This window comes from Pelmatolapia mariae, linkage group LG6 (genome assembly GCF_036321145.2).
Source record: "Pelmatolapia mariae isolate MD_Pm_ZW linkage group LG6, Pm_UMD_F_2, whole genome shotgun sequence".
Classification (NCBI taxonomy): domain Eukaryota; kingdom Metazoa; phylum Chordata; class Actinopteri; order Cichliformes; family Cichlidae; genus Pelmatolapia; species Pelmatolapia mariae.
This window is the reverse complement of record NC_086232.1, coordinates 33338652-33344531: the sequence shown is the minus strand read 5'-3', so window position 1 is coordinate 33344531 and position 5880 is coordinate 33338652. Positions and strand designations below refer to the sequence as shown.

The 5880-nt window shown below is 36.3% G+C and overlaps 1 long non-coding RNA gene across 1 annotated transcript; it reads right to left on the bottom strand.

The window, feature by feature from the left end:
• Positions 1 to 698: 698 nt before the first annotated feature.
• LOC134628689 (uncharacterized) lies at positions 699 to 4036 on the bottom strand. Its single transcript, XR_010094003.1, has 3 exons — positions 3799 to 4036; positions 3311 to 3557; positions 699 to 1259 (listed from the first exon to the last, which is right to left on the bottom strand). It is a non-coding gene; the product is annotated as an uncharacterized LOC134628689 (long non-coding RNA).
• Positions 4037 to 5880: the final 1844 nt, after the last annotated feature.

Here is a 5880-nt window from a genome sequence, read left to right as displayed (position 1 = left end):
GACATGTGTTTGCATATACATGCACACATATCTGTCTGCTGGAAAGTCTCGATTGCTCACTGCCACTTTACAGGAAGGATGTTCTTGGTGATAGAAGTTAGATGTAGGCACTGACAGCTTTTAAACCACAAAACACAATGACTCTTATGAGTAAACTGAAAAATTTAGAGTTTGCCAACTATTGACCTGTCAGCCTTTGACTGAAAGGTTTGAGATAGCACCTAAAAATATTCAAAATATATCTGTACTAATGAAAACCTCAGTATTTGACTGTTTGTAAAAGGAGTGTAATTACAGAAGAAAAAAAAACATTTTGAGAAACATTCCACATTTCAAACCAGGACGACTGGTAACAGTTTAATATATATATCTGTCAAATTGCTGTCTTGCAGAAAGCATTCGATTAAGTTTCTAAAATATTAAACTATTCCTACAATGAAATTTATGATATTGTGTGAAATTATCCAACATTTCTGTAATAAAAAAACAAAAAACAAAAGAAAAAACAAAAGAAAAAACTTCCTGCTTCACTGCTTTTATTTCCATAAGAAATAGAATACATGTTGAATATATATATATATATATATATATATATATATACATATATATATATATATACACATATATATTTGCATAACTACTGCCACTGTTCGTGAAGCAGTAAAAATAAACTGTCATATATGGGGTTGTGTAGGTGTCATTTCCTCCCTTTGTGCCCACAAACCTGCAGAAGCAGGTCTGGGTTGTCTAAGAGATCACTTAAAATAAAGAACTACGTACACGTCACTTTTTCAGCTACAATGAAGAAGACTTCTTTCCTCTACTGCTTTTTATATGGTAAGTGACTACACAAGTTTAGTAGATTATGTCATTTAAATGTTTATTTTGATGTCTTATATCTTATCACATGACTTATTATTATTACTAAATGACTTATTACATCAATTTCAACAGTTACATTAATCGATGGAGGCATAATCAATGTAGAGGAATTTGAAGGGAGAAATGTCTCCTTCCGGTGCTCACACGCACTTGCATGGAGCAATAACAAGTATTTCTGCAAAGATCCATGTACAAGCACAGGAGACATACTGGTTACTGTAGAATCTGGACGAAGAGCAGAGTCAGGGAGGATTGCTCTGGTGGACTCTGGGGATGGATTCGTCACTGTGACCTTCAGCAATCTTCAGCTGTCAGACTCAAAGAAATACTGGTGTGGAGTGGAGCGGACTGGTTTCGATACATATGTTCAGGTACACCTAACAGTAAAGAACGGTACGTGTACATAAATACTTTTAATTTGATATTTGTATTTACATTCTTGCAGGTACAATTCTCAGTTTGTGGGTTAATGTAACTAAAAAAATTTAACAACAAAGTTTTGTACAATTTTACCCACTCATACTGCACTAATTCAGTAACTATCATATGTCAGTGTTTTGCTTTTTTAAAACCACTTCTTTCACACAACAATTATGAAAAAATATCTTTTTGATTTCAGAGAAATAAACAAAAATGTATTACAGCTAAAGTTTTATTATAAATTATGCTTACAAGTGCATTTATAAATGTTTATAATCCTGTGGTTCACAGTTATTTTGGTAAATGGACCACTTTTTATATAGTGCTTCTCAACCCTATCTCAACTATGATGGTCACCACCTATTTTTGTCTGTGGCTTAGACTGAAGCCCTTGTGAAAACCAAGAGATTTACAACCCCTTTTAAATTGCATAACTATATATAGTGGTTTGTTATAGACAAATGTTTTTAAGGTTAAACATATTACATTATTTAAAAAAAATTTAATTGTTAATTAATGTTAATTTCGTCCACCGCTGTTCTTCTTCCCACTCACGAACTGAAATCAAATCAGAGGAAGAAAGACACATATCCACCCAGCGTGCAGATAACCGAAGTACATTTAAGATACGATAAAGATAAACCTTTATTAGTCCCACATGTGGGAATATATTTGTTGGGTCACAGCAGAAAGTGGAGAGTGCAAAATTACAAGCAGTAAAAATGAAGAAAAATTGTGGAATAGAATAAGATCAAAAGAATAACATACTATATAAAATAGAATAAAATACTATGTTTTGTTAGAAAAATTATACTTATTGGTACTGCACATGTGTGGATGTGTGTGTGCATCTGTCAGTGAGTGTGTGGTCATCTGCGCCATTTGTATTACTGCACCTGCATTTGTAGCGCAAGTAAAGACACAATTGTAATTGTAATGTCATAACTGAATTCACTACAATAACTTGTTACATTACTGCTGCTCTAAAACCTGTATATGCATTTCAGCATTGATGGTGCCTTGGCAGATGTGCAAGCTGCCATTTTACATTAATGCACCCTAAATCATTGGAGATGGAGGTTTTTGAACTTGTTACAAGCTAGGTATTCACCCTCCTCTTTAGGTCAGAGAATGCAGTCCTGATGTTTTTGTGAAAAAGAATTTCAGATACATTTTTGATTTTTCTGAACACATAACCTTTGCATTTAAAATCAGCTTTTACTCACGGAAAAGTATTTCTAGATCATGTTCACATATGGCTTCTTCTTTACCTGGCATTGCATTGTGAACTTTGTTCACAGACAATGATTTCGAGGCTCATGCAGTTAATTCCACAAAAGAACCAGTGATGCTTTTAATTTAGTGCCAATTGAGGACCCAAAGGTCATGGACATCCAGTACTGAGTATCCGGCTTGTCTCTTTCAGAGTGTTTTACAAATTCTCTGAATCTCTAGATTATTGTCACACTGAGGAATTATTTCTAAGAAATCCTAAGACACTCTTTTTATACCCAATCATGTTATCAACCTGTTGCCAGTTAACTTCATTAGCTGCAAAGTAGGCTCCTCCAGCTATTTAGTTTTCCAGCCTTTTGTTGCCCATCCCATTTTTTAGGGATGTTGCCTCAAAATGTCTCAGTTTAAACATTTGATATATGTTTTTTTAATGTTCGTGATTAGAAATGAATTAATTAGATTTTTTAAATCATTGCATCTTTTTATAAATTGACATTTTATACAACATCCCAGCTTTTCTGGAAGTGGGGTTGTATATTTTTTTCACAAAAGGTAAAAGTACAAATAGTATAAATACCTTGTAAATAACCACTCTCTTAAACAGCTGTTGCAACTGTGACAACTGTCACATCGGGAGTTGCCACATGGACAAATCAAAATACCAACACAACAAACTTCACAACTGGAACAGGAACCATGAAGCCTATAGAACTTTCAACAGGTATAAATACATATATCAGTCCTTATGAATATGAATCACAGATAAACTTACATGAAGTAATACTTCATTCTTCCTACAGCCCTAAACTTCACAGCTGAAGAAGAACCTAAAATCAACACAGGTAAAGTTTTGTTTGATATTAGCTTAGCTAATAGCTTATTGGCTTAAAGTGTTTACATGAACAAGATCTGATAATTGTCTTGTTTTCATCAGGTACCATCGTGTTTGCTACCGTTGGTGGTGTTGGCCTGATCTCCGTCTTGCTGCTGGCACTATGTTTCCGGAAGTCCAGAAAAACCTCAAAACATAAACAATCAGTTTACTCCAAACGTGCAGACCTCACCAGTGCAAACAAAAGAGAGGTATGAGTCAGAAAACGGGAATCACTATGAAAGTAGTACACAAATAAAAAGAGGGAATATAAACTGAAGCACAAAACGATGTTCATGTTTGTAGTTATAGGAGTATAATGTGAGTAAATCCTTCTGTGTTATATCAGCGCACAACTAAAATGCTGTTAGATGAAAAATTACTCTTACCATCCTCGTGCCTTTCTTTAACATATAATGGAGAAGACAGGAGAAAGAATCTTTCCACTGCCTCTATCCACAGATAAACCTGTGCAACAACATCACTCAAGGGCAATGTTCCCTCTAAGCTGCACGCGTGGGCAATTGCGCACGGTCTCTGCGCACAGAAAATCTGCGTTCCGCACAAAAAAATCTAACCTGAATTGATATTAAAATTAAAACTTTAACAATTCTGTTTTGCAGTGTTAGTCAGTAAGCGACTGGCTGCTCCCGTGTGGGATTAGAACGATCCCATAGTCCAGCCAATAATGCGATTCACATTCGTATGTATGCAGCCAATCAACGTCGTTGACAGGCTATGACAGCGTGCTTATGTGCCGACACCGGTGTTTTAGCTAGAAAAGCGGCGTGGCTGATGTGGAGTGAAGCCACGTTAATGACAACGTGTACAACCATTGGAGATGTGAGCAGGACAGACGGAACAATTGCCGGAAAAAGTGTGGACTTTATACCAGTTTTTAAATTGTGTTGATAGGCCACGTAAAACCAGAGTTATGATAAAAAATATATGCAATGTTTGGTTTTCTTCCTGAATACTATCATTGTTTATATTTACTGCGGGAAGAAACGGTAAAAGCTGCGTTTTATAAGCAGGGGCGGAGCGTGGGGGTGGCTTACTGGGCTTAAGCCCGGGGTCTTTTGGAGTGTAATTTTTTCATAGTTGGATGCCTGGCTGACAACTGTATAAAACAAAAAACTACACACAATATTCGAAGCACGTAGTGCACACTGTGGGAATTTACGACTGTGCGTAAATCCCCCCTAATATTGGTATGATCCGAGCTCAGGCACTAAGCGACTGAGCGAGGGGGCGGGGCAGCTGCTGCCTGCGAGTGCGCTGAGAGAAACGGAGCCAGGCAGACAGAGGAGAACTGAAGTTTGACCAGGTACCAAAGCAAATCATTCGTACTATACAAATGATGTAAATATGACGGTTTATCATGAAAGATTGATATCAAACTGATCACTTGACCCATATTACGTTACTTGCTCTTCAAGTGAATCAACAAATGGCGAAATGAAAAGCCGAACAACAACAATGCTGTTTTTTTTTTTTTTAGAGAGTCTTAGCTTACATGCATGTTTATTTCATATTTTCAGTTGTTACCCTCCACGGCTAAATAAATCGGTTTCAGTAATGTACTGATATACAAGAATGGACATAAGGGGCTTCTTTCAAAGAAAAAACTCTGGTAGATGTTATTTTTTTTTGTTTTTTGTTTTTGTTTTTTTTATTTTTACTGTACAACATCAATTTAGAGTAAACTTGTTTTGTTTTGGATAAATAAATATTGAAATATCTTTTGAATTAGTTAAATGTCAGAATAAAGAGAGAGAGAGCTGTCTATTTTTATCACTTTCATCAAATTTAGGAGTACATATACACTAAGTTTATTGTTAATTAATAAGAAAACTCCAGACAATTCCATTCTGAGCTGAAGAAGCTTCTGATAGGTTAGTAGAGTCCATGTGAGTAAATTGGTGGCACACCTGTGGATGCATATAAGGCAAAACACAGAGCCTGTTTCTTTGACATGGGAAAAACAAGAGATGTCAACCAAAACACCAGGAAAAGAATTTTGGAGATCCATAAGTGTGGCTCAGTTTGAATACAATTTGGTGCCATTTACAATTAAGAAATACAGATAGTTTCTCTCTTTTCTCTTAAAGTTAACAAATATGTTTTTTATATTTATCAATCTAAAAAAATAAACATTTAGTCTGATTTGATGTTACAATTAAAAAAGTGTTTGTGTTTTTATCTGAAGAGTATGTAAATATCTGGTTTCAACTGTATATTTGATGATTGTCAGCACAAAGAGGGAGAGAGAGGAACAGAGAGGGGGAGAGAGGAGCAGAGAGGGGGAGAGAGGAGCAGAGAGGGAGAGAGGAGCAGAGAGGGGGAGAGAGGAACAGAGAGGGAGAGAGGAGCAGAGAGGGGGAGAGAGGAACAGAGAGGGAGAGATGAGCAGAGAGGGAGAGAGAGGAGCAGAGAGGGGGAGAGGAACAGAGAGGGGGAGAGAGGAGCAG